General features: G+C 42.6%; 1 protein-coding gene across 2 annotated transcripts in view; it reads right to left on the bottom strand.

The window, feature by feature from the left end:
• The window catches only part of SATB2 (SATB homeobox 2), a 345,958-nt gene that overhangs the window by 244,744 nt on the left and 79,233 nt on the right, over positions 1–21,981 (bottom strand). The window lies entirely within an intron of this gene.

Genomic DNA, 21,981 nt, shown 5'->3' with positions numbered 1-21,981 from the left:
AGGGTGGTAGAAACAGCCAGACACTACCACATGGGCACAGCAACATAACGTCAAAGCCACTAGAAATGCGAGTTAACAAGGGGTTAACAAAACAGGAGGTAAGTGCTTGAAGTTGGAAGGAGTGTGACCAAAATTACCTTGCAAGCAAGACTGGCACTAGGCATCCCAATCTGGGCACAATCTCGCATGCAAGGCCATTAGGGAAAGGCATGCCAAGTGAAATCAAAGGGTAAGCTCTCTGGAATGGGCAACTATAGTCATTAGGAATGTCACTTAGTACTAGCAGTAGCTGGAAAAGGTGGAATAGCAATTTTTAAATTAAATTAAAGAGCAATAATACTGGCATAACCTTTCCTGGTCCCCCTCTTCAGTTTCACTGCCATTCTTCTCCTAAGGTTATGGTTCTCAAATTCAATCCTCAGGGCAAGCATAAATATGTAAAGAAGAATCTGATATACCAAAAACAGGTAAATGTATCTCATGCACCATCACTGCAGAGATCCTGAAAACCAGACTTGTTTTGGAGGAAGGGGAGAGATCTTGATGATTAATCCACTTACAAGCCATCCATTTCACACGGGCTATTTACATGGAATCCTGGAATATCAACTCTGCCATGAATGTGTGTTTCACTCTGGAAGGACAACATGCCACACACATGGTACTTTTCTAACCGTGGATGGCAACGAGGTCTTTGTTTTGTTTTGGGGGGGCTTTTGGCCCAGCAGTTTTCTCCCGCTCCACTGGACCTCCAGTTCCGTGAGAACTGATCTCTCTACCAAGCTATAGCGCCAATTCACTGGATTCCTGCAAACGGAGACCTGTGGCACAAAGCCCATCAGAGGCTGGTTCTGATTGAACTAGCAGCCCAAAAGGTACAGGAGGAAAAGAAAAAGTTTGTCATGTGGACTAGGGGACACTTCATGAAACTAGAATCCATAAGATTTAAAACAAATTGTAGGAAGTACTTTTTCCCAATCAAGCTATGTTGCCAGAGGATGTAGTCAAGGCACTTAGCATAGTGGGGTTCAAAAGAGGGTTGGACAAGTTCCTGAAGGAAGAGACCATAAACATTACTAGCCAGGTAGACTTGTGAAAGCCAGTGCTTATCCTTGGGAGTGAGATACAAGAAAGAGATCAACTATTGGGGATCTGATGGATATTTGTGACCCAGGCTATTGGAGGCAGAATCCTGAGCTCAATGGACCTTGGTCTGATCCAGCATGGCACTTTTGTTCTTATGTTCCTCTCATATGAAACGTTTCTGTTTTACTAATCATACACTCAATTTTAATCAATAAAAAGGTTATCATTATTATCATTGTATAGCATAAAGCACAGAGAAAGCATGAAAAATTACGTTTACGTAAGAAAGGGAAAGAGGGACAGAAACAGTTTGCCAGCCCCTGAGAAAGCAGGCCACATCAGATATGCATGCATTAAATGTAAGTGTCAGTCAGAAGAGGAAGGCCCTTCTTATCTGAGCTCACAGAGGCTTCTACTGACTGGAGGTTTAGACTAGGACACCTTCTCCACCTCCGCCTACTAAAGGTGGTCAGTCTCTACCACTTAATGGTCCAAACTCTGTGAAATGTGGGGCACCAGCCTGCTAACGCATATCTCAAGGCCATCTTGTCACGTTAAGCACTAAGCAAAATGAAACTGGCTGAAATTCAAAAGAAAAAAAAAACAGTCCTAAGGAATGAATTACCCTCCGGTTTACACAAGGATGCAAACTTGATAAAAAAAAATAGTGGAGGGCCTCAAAGGAGTCACAATTATTATTGAGGCCTTGAGTGAAATACGTCAGAGTTAGGAACAAATTCTGTTGTAAGCAGGCGTCCCCCTCACACTGGCACACACTTCAAAAGAGAACGCCCGTAAACAAGGCCTTACAGGGAACAGGACCTGTATTCCCAAAACGTTATCTTCTTATATGCATCTTAGACCCTGACACAGCAGTGTACCGGGATGGACCCCATTTCCACTCAGCTCCTCAACTGTATATCCTCTGCAATTGTCCCCCTCCTTCAGTCACATCCTCTGTCAAACTGCTCCCCATTGCAACTATCCCATCTTCCTTCAAATATGCTGTGACCATGCCACTCCTCAAAAACAAAAAGCAAAAGATCCAGGATAGGCAAAGGAGATGTGAAAAAGTACTAGGGGAAATGGTATTTTTCTGGTGTTTATCTAATAAACCCCTTTATTTTTTGAATCGGTGGCATTTTATTGGGGTTTATTAGTTGAAACCTAAAATTGGAAATCCTAATTATAATTCAGGACTAACATTAGCATCCGTATAATACATCTGCTATCTAGGATTTCCTTTAATATGGAGCACAGATACAGAGGGAGTCAGTCAATAAGAGGCAAACGGTAGACTCAGAAAGATATATGGCACCATTGTGAAATTCCAGTTGAAGCATTACACAAGTACTATTAAACAAGTCAGAGAAGGGTATGCTTCTGGCACACACAAAGTAGGTGCATTTTATACATTTGCTGTTTCCAAGTTTTTAAGGATCCTGCAGTAAACTCAAGACAGTACTCTATGGGCAATTGGGCAGGGCCCTGGGCTGAGTGGGAGGGCTAGCATGTGACGTCAGCAGAGTATAAACAGCCTTGATCAGCAGTGAGTCACAAGGACTAATATGCTCTACTCCCTATACACAAACATAATCAATCTTTTTAGATCATTTTAGTTTTCCACTTCCCTAATATTTTATCTTATAAATTCACTGAAGCAGAGAATAGCACAACTATAACTATGGACAAACTACCAAAACCTAGAGGGGCTGTCAAACACACCTAAAAATTAGCATTTCTAGCAGTTGTATTGTCTCAAGTTCAGCCAAAGCGCTCAGTTTTGGTTGACCTACATTCCAATTATGGTGGTCATGGAGCTCCATGTCACTAATTCATGCCTTTCAAGAAATATATAGCAATATATTCTAGGATTAGTACAGGGCCACTTTCTAGTGGAAAACAGGCCTACAAACCAGAGAAATGCTCTGAGACAGGAGTTCCAAAGTGACAGTACTGGATCGAAGATTTTCAGTGGCCTGGACCTATGTGACTACTCTAGACCCAGTTTACCCCCAGACAATCTACTGAGACAGTATTTTATTCTTTCATCCAAGAAGAGGTCACATTAAAATGCAGCCTCGGCCAGCCATGAGAATGGCTCGTCTGCCATAATACAACATGGTGGTCACACTGCTCACTGCTTTGTTTATTATTATTATAATGTCAACGGTGAGAAGAGGGCCCTTAAGTGGCACTTCTAATTGACATAACCAATAACTCCAAGTTAATTGTTACTTGCTTTAATTAAAACAGTGCATACTATTTAAAGGGAAGTTTAAAAATACCATTGGGAAGGGCAATGAAGGATATAATTCCAAAAAGGGACGCTGTATAATTTTGGTTGCAACCACAAAGGAAAAATGTATAATTTAAGCCAGAAATTATTCATTTACCATGCACAGTTAGTGAAAAAAAGGTATTCATTTAATAAGAATGAATGCTGTGGGTGTAGTTACAGCATTTTATGTGTTCTGTTTACCCAAAAGAATGGCTGCAGCAATTTACTCAAAGCTTTTTTATCATCGAGATTTTGGAGGAACTGATGTCCCAGATGAGCCGTCATGCTTTCAGTGCAGTTTTAGTCATTCAAGGCCCTGGTTTTTAAAGAGCTCCCACTATTCTGGCTCTATGGAAACATTTATTGAAATATGATCTTCGGTTGGCTTCCAAAATTCAGTGCCAAGCCCAAATATAACAGTCCTTGTTTCGAAATGTCTCTTTTATTTCTATTAGGCATTGAATGGCAAAAAGTAGAGGAGTGATGCATGCTGTATTGTCCTACACAATGGAAATGATCATGGAACGCAGTCCAGTTTGGTAAGTGGTTGCACAATACTAGTGAACAACTCAAACTGATTCACTGCAAAACCAGAAGATAAGGGTCTTAGGGTATCTGATGTCATTTTTAAGGTAGATCTAACACAGAGGCTTTTCTGTTCCAATTTTTGATTCTAGTCCAAGGCAATGATCACGGAAAGATTAGTTTCTGAGCCGCTGGTTTACAAATAGACGATGGTTTGCCTTGTGTAAACATTAACAGCTACACATGAGTACACGTATATATACTGTGCATAGAGTTTAGCCAGAATTTACCTTGAGTAGACGCATGCTTCTGCGTGTTCAGCTAACAAAATGATGAAAATTCAAAACCAGAGTGCTCACTTATATGTTTTGGACTATAGGAATTAATCTGAACATATCAGAAGCATTCACTATATTACCGAGCCTACTGCTTTTATGAGAAGCAATTTTCAAAAGAATTTAGGTACATAAACCCAGGTTTGTGCACGTAAATCTGCTTTTGAAAATTATTCGGGGGAGGCAGATGTCTGGGGAAATGTACACTTGAAACACAAATTTTACACATATTTTGCCCTGGACTAGTCAGGGGCGTTCCGAGGGCAGCATCAGGCACAGAACACATTTTTGTGCCTATTTGCAATTTTTCCCAAGTATGTGTGTAAATGTAAACTTCCAGAGCAGAGTAACTTTGGACATGTGTGTCGCCATGTGTACCAGCAGTACAGGAACACCTGGGAATTTTAAAAGCAAACATATGCGTCGGCCCACGTTGAAAATTCAGGTTAAGATCTACATGGACTTGGGTCCCTCCAGACTTTAGGCCTCGGAGGGCAACTGAAAATGACCCTCCCCAGAGTCAACTGTCTTACAAACAGTAGTCCTCCCAGGGAGGATAACTTTCAAACCTATTTTTAGTACTGCATTTAGTCATGTAAGTGGATGCGCAGGATTCAGCCTAATATTTTATAAACTGTGCAGCGGGTTGCAGCTAAGTTTATAAAATACGACACAGTTCTGCTCCAAAAGCCCGCACGCATGTTTCAATATGCCCTTAGTTTCTCTACCTATTTAATAAACACACACAGGTATATTTCATGTGAGAAATAAAAGAGAACATGTAAGCGTAAAAGCCTGACATATACAGAGGCAGCTATATCTTATGCGCACAGAATTGAAATCACAAGTTTGCCAATACCTCCGCCAGTTCACCCAGTCCATCTCCAGTTCTCCTAGATGCTGTAGCATTTCAACCTGAACTACCAGTTCACCCAGACTTCCCACCCAAAAACTGCAGACAAGTGACAATTCCAATATCAACTGCACTAGTCAGCAGGTGTAAATGTGTAAATAAGTTATATAATCTATATGCGAACATCTCTTATAAAAACAGCAACTTCCGTGCATACCTCTTGATCCTGCCCCAGACCGCGTTTAAACCACCCCTTTTGTGCTGCTAAATGTGAATGTGAAACTGAAAATGCGCACATATTTTTGTTTAGAAAACAGCACGTATGCAAATACAGGCTACTTACATGTGTAAATGCTTATTTTCCGTTCGTGTCCCCTTTGAAAATGTACTTGCTAGGTTCTTTGGCAGTTCTATATTATGGGATAACTGTTAAATCTCTTATCTTCTTGTTTTTTGCATGGCACTATGATTGTCTTTCTATCTTATAGCCACTTCTATCCAAGCCTTTGACACACATCTAGCCCCAGTGAATCAGACATTCAATTTCACTTAAGGTTTAGAGTCCAGGTAAGACAGGCACAAAATTCCAGTTTAAGCTATTTATTTTCATCTTACTAGAATGCCAGTCAGAAATGACAGGGTTTGGGAGTTCACAAATTTCACAGTATGGTACACATGTGGTCCATTCTCTCTCGAGATTGGAAAGGTATACTCCAGGGAGCACACTAAATTTGCAAAGGCGTTCTTTACATTGTGTTCATCTTTACATTGTGCATCTGCTCAAATGCATTCCTTTCGCTCCCCTTTCCCCATACTCAGTCTTTTCTCCCCTCCCATGCTCAGTACTCCCCCACCAAGCTTCAATTTTCCCTCAGTGCCTCACATAACTCCACTCACCCTCTCCCCTGGCCATAATCATCCCTCCAGCCTCAATACCTCCTCAGCAATCATTCCCTTATCTCAGCAGAATGGGTCAATAATCTCCTGCCCCACACATCGATTTCCACCCCCCCCCCCAATTTTCCTCAAACTGAACAGCTCTCCTCCTCCAGTCTCATTCCTCCCCTCAGCCTCAGGTGTCTGTGTGTCCATACAGGAAACTCCTTTGAACAACTGGAAATACAAAATGGTTACATGGTTGCTTGGATACCAGCTCAAAAGCCCATTGGTCATGAGAGACTTTATGATGTCAGACTCCTTTTATGGGAATGTGACAGACATGTGATTCCTAGTTACATACTGATTTGATGTGTGTAACCTGCCCTTGTCAGGTATTATTGAATTTCATTAGCAAATCATTTTAACCTGCGATAAGCAGAAATGACTCCTGAATTGGATTCTTCTGTTTTGCTGCATGGCCTAATCGGATTTTATATTCAGAAGTGTCTGAAAGAGATAGTAAAACAGTGGCTCTGAACTCCAGTCCAATAGAGCCTGCTTTTTCAGGACATGAATGTGCATATTTTCATATAATTGCTGTTATGCCTGATAAAGCTGCATAGTTTAGTCACCTGAAAATCTGACTTGTTTGGGGCCTCAAGGACTGGAGTTGAGAACCAGTTCGTAAAATTAGGTCCCTTGGTAGAACATCAGAAAAGTAGTAGAAGCATGCCTTTGGTCAATGTCTTTTAAAGAGAAAATCTGCCCCAGTTCAGACTCTGAAGGTCTGACTCCCTAATTCTCTACAACATAGAAAAAAATTCTAAGAGGGAGTTTATTCAGGAAAATGAATAAATACACTCCAAGGCTCTCAATCCAACATGAGAGCTAAAATACTGATCAGGTTGTTCAAATTGTTTCCTTTTTTGGTCTTATTCCAAGAGCTCTATATTCTTGTCTTATTTAATTTATGCTTATATTTGTTTTGGGGAGGTAGGGGGAATTATTTTGACTTCACTCCCTATTTTCCTTTGGAGTCCACCCTTTTGGCTGTTTGTGCTGTATTCCTACATCAGTAGGATGCCTGCACGGGGCTCTGATGAAAGACAGTCAGAACAGCAGCTGCTCAGGTTCTTAAGATTCAAATTGGTGAGGGCAGGAGGAGCAATCAAAAAGCTTACTCCAATGACATCTCCTCAGGACTATAACAGGAATTAGAATGGAAAATGGGCACCTTCAACTATTCTGTTTTACCATCAAAAGAAAAAACCCAGGTTTGCCGATACTGCTGCTTTAAACTGAAGTGTGTGTGTGTGCTTCCTTACAGAGGAGGAAAAGAAAGGCCCCTGCAAGCCATTTCCCAGTCTGCATGAAGACGTTGTACTGTGACCCATGTGCAGCACTGTTTGGCTTTCAGGACTGGTCACAGTGCGAACCTGCTCTCCTTCTGCCGGGATCGGTGGGGTTTGGGGGAGAGCAGGGCCACTCAGAAATGTAACTTTAAAAGAGCACAAAGTTCATCTCTACAGTGCAAATGTAATTAAATCTAGATCCAAGTCACATCTCTTCAAATAATCACTGGCAAAATGTGACCAGTTTGATTTCCTTCCAGCTTTCTCTTCTTAGCTGCGTGCATGTGTATACATATATATTGTATATATTGTATGGTATATTATTTTATATTTATATAAATAAATAAATAAATAAATTTTATATATATATATATATATATATATATATACACACACACATACACAAGAAAAACATCTTCACAGTGTCCGGACAATTTCCAGAATGGTGAATGTGCTAGATAGCAGAATCACATCGAAAGGTCGTTTACTTAAACAATATGGAAGGTTCTCCCCACTCCCTAATAAAGGCCTTCGTTTCATCACGATGGCTCCTTCGAGGGGAAACTATGCTATATTGCAGACCCGCAATGCAGAAAATGGAAACAGAAAAATGTGTATATTTGCATGTATACACAAAGGGGCGGATTTTAAATGCTCTGCGCGCGTAAATCCGGCCGGATTTATGCGCGCAGGGCCCTCGCGTGCCGGCGCGCCTATTTTGCATAGGCCGCCGGCGCGCGCAGAGCCCCGGGACACGCATAAGTCCCGGGGCTTTGTAAAAGGGGCGTGTCGGGGGCGTTGCGGAATGATGCGGCATTTCGGAGGCGTGACACGGTGTTTCGGGGGCGGGCCTGGGGGCATGGCGCCGGCCTGGGGGCATGGTCGAGGCCTCCGGACCAGCCCCCGGGTCGGGTGATGGCGCGCCAGCAGTCCACTGGCACGCGCAGATTTACGTCTGCTTTCAGCAGGCGTAAATCTGCCAACAAAGGTAAGGTGGGGTTTAGATAGGGCCGGGGGGGGGTGGGTTAGGTAGAGGAAGGGAGGGAAAGGTGAGGGGAGGGCGAAGGGGCGGCCTTGGAGGGGCGGCCTTGGAGGGGCGGCCTTGGAGGGAACAGGCAGCGCGCGCTGGGCTTGGCGCGCGCAGGTTGCACAAATGTGCACCCCCTTGCGCGCGCCGACCCCGGATTTTATAAGATACGCGCGGCTATGCGCGTATCTTATAAAATCCAGCGTACTTTTGTTCGCGCCTGGTGCCCGAACAAAAGTACGCGCTCGCGTATGTTTTTAAGATCTACCCCAAAGTATGCTAAGTACATTAATCATGCAAATAAACTTACATTTGGCACATGAACTACATTGGCTCATGGTCCCATCTTTTCACTAGGCTGCATCATTGTTAACCCCATTGTGCACACTGTGAAGCAGTTTTTCGCTGTTTTGATTGATTGTGATATACTATTCAAAACTTGCTTCATATGGTATATGGACTTTTTTGGGTACATGGACTATACTATATGTGATCTTTCTGGGTGATCTTTATAAACAGACCTAAAAGACTGATGTAAAATAGTTTTTTTTTATAGAGCATTAAGTATTAACAATATATAAAAAGATGTTTACAAATATCACTTAATATATGTTTAAATAAAAAATGTTTGTAGTATATGTTTTCTAAAATGTTTCATTACTGTTCTTATTTTGTACTAATATGTTTTTTACATGTGACTACTTAATTTTGTAACTGCCTAGCATCTTTTCTGTGTCTAGATATATATATATATATATATATATATATTTACACACACACACACAAACATACATGCTTATGCATTATATTATGGGTAAAGTGAACATTATCCAACATCTCACATTATCAAAAGTCAAACGCTGTGGATAATGTAGAGTAAGTATTAACTGGATAATTATTCAGTAATACTCTCATACTTTGCACTTTGCCTTATACATGCACACATCTCATTTAAATTGTTTCTCTTTTCCCATTCGTGTTCTCTCTTTCGCTTCCTTTCGTATATTCTCTCTCGCTTTCATTCACATTATGTTTTCAGCCCCTAGTCTCACCTTGTTTCCTTCCTCACCCTTACTTTCACCCCTTTTCCAGTGCTTCCTCTTCCTTACTTCCATTCTCGCTACTAACACAATGATTTCCTTTGCAGGGAATCTATGCAATGGACTGTGAACATTTCCTTAATGCCATACTTTCAGTTTAGAAGTTCAGTAAAAGAGTTACAACAAAATCGTTGTTTAACCACAGCTCAAGAAATTCTCTTCCTACTTTCCATCCCACATACACTCTTCCTCCCTAAATATTTTGCAAATACTCCTTGAACTTTGACCCGAAGAGATACTTTGTGGGTCTAGGCATAAACCAGTTTCTTTGTTCACCATTTCATGATGTGTTGGAAGTAATCATTACCTACTCTACTGAGCTGTGCAGGCAAATTGTAGAATAAATCTTTGTTCTCCCATCCAAGATTAGTGGAGACATGTCATATATATGTGGTTTACAAAAGTCAAGTCATTGCCCATCCAGCCTCACAAAACAGGATTCCTGCAAATGAGGAAACAGACCTACGACCAGCTTCCTGCAGTCAAAAGCTGAGATTCTCATGCACTCATTTTAAACAGTTTTATGCTTCAGACTCACATAAACTCCCCCTTGGAAAGTTTTGCTGCTGTCTGCCACATTCTGAACCATGCAAAGCATACTGGAATTTAAACTTTAATACTGCGGCTTTCAGCATGCCTTTTTCTATTAGTAGTTCATCTGCAGCAGCTCACGCATTTTAAGAGCCCATGCAATATTGGAACCCATAGCGCTGTGTAAATGTTGCATTATTCATATCTGGCTGCTCATTCAGCAGAAGTGGCTTTGAAATTTTACAGTAAAGACGTCGTCTATGACATCACTAATGCTGCAACAAGCTTTATGCCATTTTAAAAAGTAAGGAAGTGAAAGTACAAACTCACAAATAATTGATTATTTGTGACCTGCTTATTAATTTACATCTACCTGAATACAGATAAAAGTTCCTGCACTCTAGTCCATCTTCACTGCACATGTGCACTATGATGGAATATTCTGGAAGATAAAGACCAGGCCCACCTAACCTGGCCATTATCTTTTCTTGCCACAATACCGCAGAATCTGCTTGCTTTGGAGAGTGGCTCAGACTAGCACAATCATGCAAGGCCTGCAAAACAAGAACATAAGAAATATACTGGGCCAGACCAAGGTCCATTAAGCCTGGTATTGTGTCTCCAACAGTGGCCAGTTTGGGTTGCAAGTAGCTGGCAGATCCCAAAAAGAACCTCTGTTCCTTGCTACTCATGCTCAAGGATAGCAATGGGTTTTCCTAGTCTACCTGACCAATGGTTTAATGGCTTTCCTCCAGGAAACAGTTCAAACCTCTTGTAAAGCCTGCTATGCTACTCACCTTGACCACGTTCTCTGGCAAAAACATTCTACAACTTAACTGTATGCTGTGTTAAAAAGGACTTTCTATGATTTGTTTTAAGTTTTTGGTTGTTAGTTTCATGGACTGTCCCCTTGTATCTACTCTATGAAAGAGAACAATAGCCACTCCCTAGGTATCTGTTCCCTACAAAAAGCAGTTTAAGACACTCAAAATGTACTAGCTGGAGGAAAGAATGGAGAGATAGAATAGAAACATTCCAATATTTGACAGGCTTCAATAAACCACAGAAAGGTGGCATTTTCCATAAAAAAGGAAATTCAAGGACAAGGAGGCACAATACGAAATTGCAGGGAGGAAGAGTTAAAGGACACATGAGAAAATACGTCTTTACTGAGAGAATGGTAAAAGCTTACCGACAGAAGTAGTGGCTCTGGTATTGGTTGTATAAACATCGGAGCAGGGTCACTAAGTGGCAGTGGTAAGAACTGGGAAGGAGAATGAAGCTTACCTTCATTTTCCAGTTTAATGTAGTGTCCATGTCTCTCTGTTAACACCACATGGTATCAAAAGTGGAAAGCAGATGTACCATCTGCTTCGGCAAAATACCAAGGACAGGAGGGTGGCTCTTGGAGCCCTTGCTGCTACTCTTGTTCCTGCGTAAAACAGCTCCAGCTCTCAGCCAAAATGGAGGTTGAGATGGTTTAGCACACTCTGAACCTTATGGGTGAACCTTCTTTCACTACTCAGATTGGCAGCTATGGCCACCCTGCCCACGCCCTACTTCCAAGCTGTACCCTGGCAGAATTAAATTTCCAGTACCCAGAAGCCTGGACTCTCTGGATAAACAGACTTTTGTGGTTTGCCCGAAACAAATACACACTTTTGTATACTATGGATGCAGTGGCAGAGACTATAATCCTCTCCAAAAGACTCACATCTTCCCAAAAGCAGCAATTTGATCTAGTACGACTGGCACTAAATAACCACTTATCTCTTTGCAATATCATCTTTGAATGGCCCCATTTTTACTCACAGAAACAGGAGCCAGGGAATCTGCGCCTGATTTTATCATAGCTCAGTATGTTCTGATCCAACGTTGTGAATACAATGTGTTGACAGAAGAACTCAGTAGGGATTGGCTGCTAGTAAGACTTAGAGATGTTCATTTGTCTCAAATGAAACATGATCAGCATCTCCTTGCGATACTGAAATGACTGGAGAAATCAGGCATCGTGCTCAATGATAAGTGTGAATTTTCAAAAAGGGAGATTACGTTTCTGGGCCAAATTATTGAAGGTACAAGTGGTTGCTGGGACCGCATGATCTTATTTGGTTACAGACACAGTTGGCAGTATTTGTCACAATTGGACAAACCTTGTTTTAAAAGGGGCAACACTCCTGCCATCAAAAAACAATGCTACTGAGACTCCTTTTCATCCTCATCTCAAGATCCCTCATTCTGGATCCTCCTTTTAGTTGAAAGAGGTTTGCCTCCTGTGCATGGAAACCTTGGAGATATTAAAACATCTCTATCATATCCTCCCAATCTTGCTTTTCCTTTAGGGGATACATGGTTATATCTATAAATCTGTGCCCTTATGCTTTAGAACAGAGATTACTGATCATTTTAGTAGCCACCTTCTGGAAAGACTGCAACCAGTTTACATCCTTTTGAAGGTGTGGTCTCCAGAACTGTATACAGTATTCCAAATGGCCAAGGGACCTATATAGGGGCAATATCGCCCCCCTTTTTCTGCTGACCATTCCTCTCTCAATGCACCCAAACATCTTTACGGCTTTTGCCATCCCCTTAGCCACTTGTTGGGCCACCTTAAGATGAACAGATACAATCACCCCCAGATCCCACTCTTCTTTCACGCTTAGAAGAATTTCACCCCCTATATTGTACCACTTCTTTGGGGTTTTGCATCCTAAATATATTTTTAGCATTAAATATTCACTGCCATTCCTTGAGCTTCACTAAATCCCTCCTTATGTTTTCCATACATACCTTCCTGACTATCTACCCTGTTGCAGATTTTGGTTACCAGCAAAAAGAAAAACCTTTCCCAACAAACCTTCCACAATGTTGTCATGAAAATGTTGAAAAGAACCAGTCCAAGAACTGGACTGCTAGCAGTATCCTTCTCCTCGGAGTGAACTCCATTTACCACTACCTTTTGTTGCCTTCCACTCAACCAGTTTCTAACTCTGCCAGTCACTTTAAGATCCATACCAAGGGCATTCAATTTATTTATAAATCACCTATGTGGAACCTTCCTAAAATCCAATTACACCAAATCTAGAGTTCTCACCCCATTCAATTCTCTGCTTATTCAATCAAAGAAATTGATCAGGTTCATCTGACAAGATCTTACCTCTGTTAAAACCAGATTGCCTCAGATCTTGCAATCCATTGAATTCCAGAAGCTGCACTATCCTCTGTTTTAACAGCAATTCCATTAATTTGCTCACCACAGATATCTGACTAACCAGTTTGTAGTTTCGAGCTTTGACCTTACTTCCCCTTTTGAGAAGAATCGCATCCATTCATTTCCAGTCCTCTGGAACTACTCCTGGCTCTAAAGAAGCATTGATTGAGGTTTATCTCACTTCCAATCTTATTTGTGTTCATTTTATGTGGTCCTGCTCCAGGCCCTTCCACAGTAAACACTGAACAGAAAAATGTGATAAGCAATTTTGCTTTTTCCTCATCAGCCTCGACATATTCCTCCCCTTCACCTCTGAGTCTCATGATACCTTTTTTGCACTTCTTTCTATCACTAACATATCTGAAAAAGAAATTGTCCCCCAGTTTTACCGTATTTGCTATTTTTTTCTTCCATAATGCCCGATAGAAGCCATGGGTCCAGTTAGCCTTTACAGACTCTGATAGCATTTACATCTGCTTAAAGATGGTATTGTGTTTTGTTCAAAGAATCATCATCCCTCATTTAGAAAGGAAAATGTGGTATTAGTTGTATAAACATCAGGGCTACTAAGTGGCACTGGAAATAGATGTGGAGGAGAAGAATAAAGTTTAATTTCATTTTTTTCAGCTCACATGTCTCTTTGTTAACGCCACTGTGGCAACCAAATCAGTGATAGAATATAAACATGCCTGAGACACACAGAGCCAAGTGGTAAGGGGTAACAGGTAGAGCAAATGAGGAAGAAGGCTGGAGTGCTTGCTCAGTCATAGTCATAGAGAATTTTAGAAGGGCACAGAGGAAAGAATACAAGTCAGTGTGGTATAGCTGCATCAGATTTCCAAGAAAGCAGGTGTAACCTGCATGGCATAGCCATAGTTACAACCCTAATGGCAATGCTGTACCTGCATCAGACTTTCAAGACAACTCTGGTGACCTGCACAGAGCAGCCTACCATCAGAGAGCACAGGATAGATGGCTGTTTCGGGCAACAGCCTCACTGGTTTTGGTGGCTATTTGGATTATTACAAAATTTGGTGGTAAAGACACTGGGAGCGGGGGTGGGGGAGGGGTCTGGGTGTTGAATAAAGTATGAGATTTGAGAATCAAAGAGGAACACAAAAAGGTCTGGAATAGCCTACCTGGAAATAGAGGCGGCCAACCCTAACAGGTTTTAAACATGATTGGGTCAGATCTAGAGGGCAGTGGTAGAGCAGGGTTGAGAGTAAGTAAAGCACATGGAGGGAGTTATGAGAATTTATATGCTCGTCTTTCCATAGTGGTAGAAAGCTAATGAGAATGATGACTGGGTAGACTCAACGGGCCAACTGATTCTTATCTACCATCAGCTGTTACGTTAATCACTGGTTTTACCTTCATCTCCTCAACCAGACTTACCCGGATAAATTTATCTGGGTAGTGCTAAATAATCAAAACTACCCTGATAGTTTCAGCTACCTTTCTGAATGATCCCACCCTGCCTCTTTTTATCCAGGTAAAAATGTATCCGCTTGGCAGGGTGGGAAATTTAGGGTTTGTCTGGCTATTTTGAAAATGTACTTGGACAAACCCTGTTGAATATAGGATTTCTCTGTTTTTATCTCATGCTTTCTTGAACTGTGTTATTTTTGCCTCCACCACCACCATTGCTTTTTCATGCATCCACCACCCTTCCTACAAAGATATTCTTCCTTATATATTATTCCAAAGTCTACCCCTTTTGAGCTTCATATCATGACTTCTTGTTCTACAACTTCTTTTCCACTGAAAAATGTTCATCTCTTGTGTTTTATTTAGCATTCCTCTGGCTATTTGTCACACTCTTTTGCAACCTTGAGCTCATCGGTTATGAAAACCATGAAATCGCTCTCCTGTCTGCTGCACATCTGTGCCCCAAATGCATAACTACACTCTACTGCATTGCATTTTAGTTGCCACACTCTTCACCAATCCTCAGTCTTCCTTTGATTGCACCTCATTTTTTCTGCTCTATCTGGAGTCTCCATACTGTTGCAGATCTCCGCACTATTCTTCTAAACCCTCCACAATTTCACTTAGAAAAATAATGAATAATGGAGTGGAGGAGTAGACTAGTGGTTAGAGCAGTAGACTACAACTGTTGCTCCTTGTGACCTTGGGCAAGTCACTTTACCCTCCGTTGCCTCAGGTACAAAATTAGATTGTAAGCCCTATAGGGATAGGGAAATACCTATAGTATCTGAATGTAATCCACTTTGATGTACACTCTGAAGTGCTGAAAAGTGGAATATAAAAATCTAAATAAATAAACCCAGGACAGCTCCCTGAGGCACTCCACTGATAACCCTCACCCCTTTTCTCTTGCATAAACTCCATTCACACTACCCTCTGTTACTTATCACTCAATCTGTTTACCACCTTAGGACCCACCCTGACTCTAATCTTCCTGTACGGGGTAGTTTTATGTTTATGTATATTGAGCATTTATATATATCACTCTTGGGCGACAAACAAACCAGAACCAGAACCAATAAACACATACAATAATAAAAGACTAAAAGTAACAATGTCAATAAAAATGTTAAAAAGATATGCTTGGTAAAGATAACATAACAATCCTCAGAGCATAGAACAATGAACAATCCTCCATGCTTCGCTCAAGCCCTGGCTAAAATGGCAAAAAAAATAACATGAGCATATCACTACAGCATCCAGATACCTGCCAAAGAGACATGCCATAAGTATATGACTGCATTATCCAAATGCCTGTTGAAAGCATGACTCTGAACATCTTCATACACGTTGACAGGCGAAAGCTTTCAAGCAATGAGTTCCGGAGCAGCTACGAAAAAGACTTTTTCTCGTATGTCTGCAAGGCATGCTTGTCGTACTGACAGAATGCCTGTCTAACCACATCGAGAGGCGCGAAGGGGAACGTTTTGGGTTATGGATACGAAGCATCAGGTTCACCCACAGAAAAAAAATGAAGTGCCAGGAATTTATGTCCTGAAATCTAAATACTTCACATCCACTACTTTGCTCTGATCTAACTCTGGTTATCCGGACAAAGTAATTGATCAGGTTTGTTTGATATGATCTCCCTTTGGTAAAACCAGGTTACCCTGCATCCTACAAAATGATGGATTTAAAATATTCCACTATCCTTTCATTTGGTAGTGGCTCCATTATTACTGTCATCTGTGCTTCCTTCTATCAGCAGCTGTGAGCTGTTTCTTCAGAGCTGGCAGGATATGAATATACATAAATAACTTAAAGTACCCACCACTGAGGTAAAGTAACTAACCAATAGTTACCAGCCTCCTCCCTAAGAAATCAATAGAACTAGGAGTCATGAAATGAAACTCCAGGGAGGACGACTCAGAACCAGATTTCAGGGTAGTGTTGCTGCTTTTGGGTTATTTTCCCCCATTTCTGACGGGCAGCACCCCATGACTATATTCCCCATCAGAATGAGGATAGAAAGAGATGGAAATGGTGTTGCCTTCAGAAACCCTTGGGAGAGGAAGAACTGGTCCTCACACGACACCTAGTGGTCAGATATAGGGCCCGTGACTGCAGAGTTCTGGAAGGAGCCCTGGCTCTTGACCCCTGGCCATGGACTGTCATGATGACTGGGGGAGGTTCAGGGCACCAGATCCCAGCCCCAGTTCTGACTGAACTGGAAGCCCATAAGAAGCAGGAGGACACTATTGATGTTCATTTGGGCCCGATAAACAGTCCTAAGTTGTATAATAGGAATACCCTAAATGTACAACTCAAATTGAATCCATGCTTGCTTTGGAAGGACTCTTTCATAAGAAACAGGTATGCATTTAGGGGTAGATTTTAAGATACGCGATTTTATAACATGCGCGCGCATGTTATAAAATCGGGGGTCGACGCGCGCAAGGGGGTGCACAATTGTGCACCTTGCAGGCGCCGAGCCACGCTGCCTTCTCCCGTTCCCTTCCCCTTAGCCTGACCTTCCCAGCCCTTCCCCTAACCTTTCCTCCCCAGACTACTCTAACCCCCCCCCCCCCTGACTTTTATCTTACCTTTTGCGCCTGCTGGCAGCCTGCCAGCACACAATCCTCTGATACAGTGGAAATGGCCGCTGTGTCAGAGGCCTCTGGCCCCGCCCTGCCCCTTTTTGCAAGCCCTGGGACTAATACACGTCCCCGGGCTTTCCGCGCATCACTGGGCCTTTTTAAAATAGGCCCGCGCGCATAGGGCTTTTAAAATCTGGCCCTTCATTTTTTATACCATCTAGGAAACTACTAACTTTGAATTAAAGCAAAAGCACAGCACAGCAAACTCTAATGAACTGCAGCACATTATGAGTTCAACAGAAAAACAAAATCACATATTAACTTTAAATGTTTGAAGACCAGTCACTCTGGAAAATTCTATAGAAGTATAAATTGGGACAGATAAATCAGTTGTCAGGCACCAAAGGCTTAAACATCGTTAACCCATACATACGGGCCGATACGGGTACAATGCACGGCCAACCCCCCCGAAACCAATAGTGCCCGCAACATGCAAATGCATGTTGCGGGCACTATTAGTTATTCCCGCACGATTCAGTAAGTAAAATGTGCAGCCAAGCCGCATATTTTACATTCAGAAATTAGCGCCTACCCAAAGGTAGGCGTTAATTTCTCCCGGCACCGGGAAAGTGCACAGAAAAGCAGTAAAAACTGCTTTTCTGTGCATCCTCCGACTTAATATCATGGCGATATTAAGTCGGAGGTCCCAAAAGTAAAAAATAATTAAAAATAAAAAAAAATAAAAATTTAAAATCAGCCCGCGGCTCGCGGATTGAAAACAGGACACTCAATTTTGCCAGCGTCCGGTTTCCGAACCCGTGGCTGTCAGCGGGTTTGTGAACGGACGCCGGCAAAATTGAGCGTCAGCTGTCAAACTCGCTGACAGCTACCGCTCCTGTCAAAAAAGAGGCGCTAGGGACGCGCTAGTGTCTCTAGCGCCTCTTTTTACCGCGGGCCCGCATTTGAATACTAAATCACGAGCACAGGAGAGTGGCCTGTGCGCGCGCTCGCTCTCCCGCGACTTTTACTGTATCGGCCTGATAATTAGAATTTTATCAGTGCTACCTAACATAACAAACCAGAACCAACCTACCACTTCTTATGGTATACCTTCAATTAGTAACAAAAATGGAAGAAATACAGTTTGCTTATACAATAGGCAAAGCCTGGATTTTGCACACTTTACAAATAACGACACAGAGTGAAAGAAAGTACAATCACCTTTGGGGTGGAAAGAAAGCTGTAATTATTTATCTGCTAGCACCACTACAGTAGGACACAGAGCGAACTAGGTAACAGTGAGAGGAGGCGGTGAAGGGATTAAGGCCACAGGAAGATTCCCAGTTGCACAGTGGATACTGACAAGGAAAACAGTGAGATCTGAACCTGGGTCTCCAGGCTTCACAGCTCTGCGCTCCCACAACAAGACCATGTGGCCCAAGCTCAGTCCCATTTCCATGATCACGCTGAGCTGCTTGCGCCAAAGGATCGCCGGCCACTCAATCACTCTGCAAACCGGTGCCCTGACCAGTCATTCCTGCCAACTGAAAACCTGACTTATTCCCAGCACACAGTCTGAATTACCTTGATTATAAAAGCAATTTGTTAAACACTTTTTCACCAAGTTTTAATCAATTTTTACTCAATAGGATTTGAAATACTGCACGACCAGCTGTCACCGTCAAACAAAAAAAATGCACATCAAGTTTGAAAATTTAAAATCCGACCCTTGCCAACCCTGGAGAAAAATCAACAAAAAGATGTATTTGGCAATCAGGGGAGCTATGTATACATCTCGCTGGCCCTGTCCCAGGGACCTTTTCATCATTTCCTACAACTGTAAGTGGTTGTGTAGATGAAAAGACGTTTTCAATATGAGGGTGACAGAGTGGAAATTCATAGTGTTACTCTGTCTTGCCATAGCTGAATAAGTGGTGCAGGAGAGGCAATGACAGGCAGGCAGATGCAGTGTCTAATCTTGACATTTTTTTCAAAGGCTGAAGAGATAAAGAATCTAAAACCCTACAGACTCAAAGTTGTATGCAAGTCATTTTGCTTTGATTTGCCTATGTAAAAACATCCAAATCCCTCTCTGGCTCAACTTGGATTATACTGCCTGCTTAAATCAATGTTTGGCATGTACAACTTGAGAAACTCCCGCAATCCAGAGTCATTTAGCCTAACTGGAAGCGTCCTTCGCTTCACACTTCCAAATGATGATTTTCTATACCTCAAGGGGCACCATTTTGTAACCCACTTGGCCAGCAAATATGTGCACAAGTCACATCCATTTCCAGCCTTACACGCCCAAGTCCACTTGGAAAAGTATCCCTCCAGAACTACAATTACAGCTGCTACCTGGTGCGTGGAGTTCTGCCAAGAGAATGTGCGCGCGTGCATTTTTAAAAAGCACACGGGCAAGTCCCGACCCTCATATCAAATTGTGCATTTTTTTTTTTAATTAAAGGCATTTCTGCAGGTAAAGCACTACTTGACCCATTAAAGTCCCTTTCCAAATGACCCTCTTAGGGTGGTAATTTCATAACTGCCCACGTTGGTGTGAAATCTGCGGGGACCTTTTACCCGCAGACTTTACACTGGCTTCCAAAGGGAGGAGGAGTGTGCGTGTCCTTTTTCCTTGAAAACGTATCCCGCCAAAAGTACCCCTGGGCATTTACACCTGCTAATGTGTAAGCATAGTTTCTCCCTGCCCTGCCCACAAGAATGTCAGCTCACACCACACATACAGGGCCTCCATACGTGTTTTACCTGTGCGTGCATCAGCGGGCAATTGGTAAGCGCCCGTTTTGCAGTGAAGCACTGTTTTACCCAGGGACATGGCTTTCAAAATTACCCTCCCTGAGGATGTGACTATGGCACCGGGAGGCTGCATCACATAAATGTGATCAATGTCTTCTGTTAGGTGACCAGAGAATTAGATCACGGACAGGCGCTGGATGTGGTTTACTTGGATTTCAGTCACGTTTTTTTTGTTTTTTGTTTTTACTTTCTTTTCCTTCAAACTTGGACAGAAAATGTGTTAGAAAACAGACCATAAAGTCAAATAAGTGAACATTAATCACAGAATAAATAAATACAAAACCAGAACACATCTCCGTGAATTCAGTAAAGCTTTTTCCTGCATAGGAGGCTCATAAATACACTGAACAGACCAGGGGTGGAAACTACAGTGATGGACTGGATTAGAACATAAGAATATAAGAAGTTGCCATACTGGGACAGACCAAGAGTCCATCAAGCCCAGCATCCTGTTTCCAACAGTGGCCAATCCAGGCCACAAGTACCCGGCAAGTACCCAAACATTAGATAAATCACAAGCTACTATTGCTTATTAATTAATAGCAGTTTATGGATTTTTCCTCTAGGATCTTATCCAAACCTTTTTAACACCCGGTTGCACTAACTGCCGTAACCTGGTAGTAGTCCTGCCGTATTCCTGGTTGAGGAATTGACAAGCGTGGTAGAAAAAGGAGCTCACTCAGAGACGAGAAAGGTGATTAGTGGAGGATCGGTCCTGGGCCAGTTCCGTTCCATATGTTTGTGATCGATATTGTGGAGGGGATAGTTTGTCTTTTGTGCATGCAATAGAGAGGACATACCTGAGGGAGCACACGGAATGAGAAGCGATCTAAGAAAGCTGAAAGAGTACGTGACTGCTTGGCAGCTAAGGCTCAATACTAAAAAAAAAGCATCCAAGGTTATATACTAGGGGCACAATGGGGCATGAGATACTGGTGTTAGAAGCAAGAAAGGGGACCCTGGGGGATGACTGTTTTTCAGATAATTTCAAAGTAGTGGAATAGTGTGGCAAGGTAGTGGTTAGAGCTGGAAACTATGCTAGGGTGCAAAGGGAGAAGCATAACTAGTAGAAATAAAGTAAGGGGTGATATTCAGCCACTATCCGGCTTCACAAGTGAGCCAGATATACCTAGCTGGCTAACTTGGCTGAGATATCCAGCGGTGAGGCCATGCCACTGAATATTCAAGGCTATCTTATAGTTAACTGGAACGGTTTATCCAGCTAGCTTTAGGATAACCGAATAGCAATCCTAGACTTATCTAGCTAACTAAGGGCTGGATTTACTAATACCACCGGGCTCTTTGAATCCCACTGTAACGGGGGGGTGGGGGGGGGGGGCGGTCCTGCGATAGCCGGCAGCGATCACACCTCCACGGTGCGATCACTGCCGGCGTCGCACCAAATAACTACACCATAACAGGTGTAGTTATTCGGCGCAAAACTGGCAGCGAAAAGACAGCGTACCTTTCGTTGTCGGCGAAGTCTTCGCGGCATCAGCCCCGGTGCCGCCCCGACTCTTCCTCTTCCGGGGCTGACGCCGCCCCGACTTTGCTCCGATCTTGGTATTGCATGCGACAAGGGATTTTTTTTAAGCCAGATAACACTGAGTATCAGCACTTAGCCGGATAAGTGTCTCTGTCCGGGAATACCCCCATCTCGTTCATAACTTAGCTGGCTAACATTTTAACCTGTTAAAAAGTTAACCGGCTGAGTGGCAGCCACTGACCATGCCCAGATATTCAAACCGTGGCTCTTAGCTAAATCCAAAATTAATCAGCTAAGTGGCACTGAATATCGGGCCCTTAGTGATTATGCCATTGCACAGGTCATTGGTGAGACCTCCCCGGGGCTACTGTGTCCAGTTCTGTAGTCCATACTGAGAGAAAGACATAGACAAGGTGAAGGGCCTACGTACTCAGATGGTTCCAAAGTCTGCGCCATAAGCCCTATGAGAC

The sequence above is a fragment of the Rhinatrema bivittatum genome, chromosome 6 (genome assembly GCF_901001135.1).
Source record: "Rhinatrema bivittatum chromosome 6, aRhiBiv1.1, whole genome shotgun sequence".
Taxonomy (NCBI): Eukaryota; Metazoa; Chordata; class Amphibia; order Gymnophiona; family Rhinatrematidae; genus Rhinatrema; species Rhinatrema bivittatum.
Note: the sequence above shows the minus strand (reverse complement) of the source record. Positions and strands in the feature narration are given on the sequence as shown.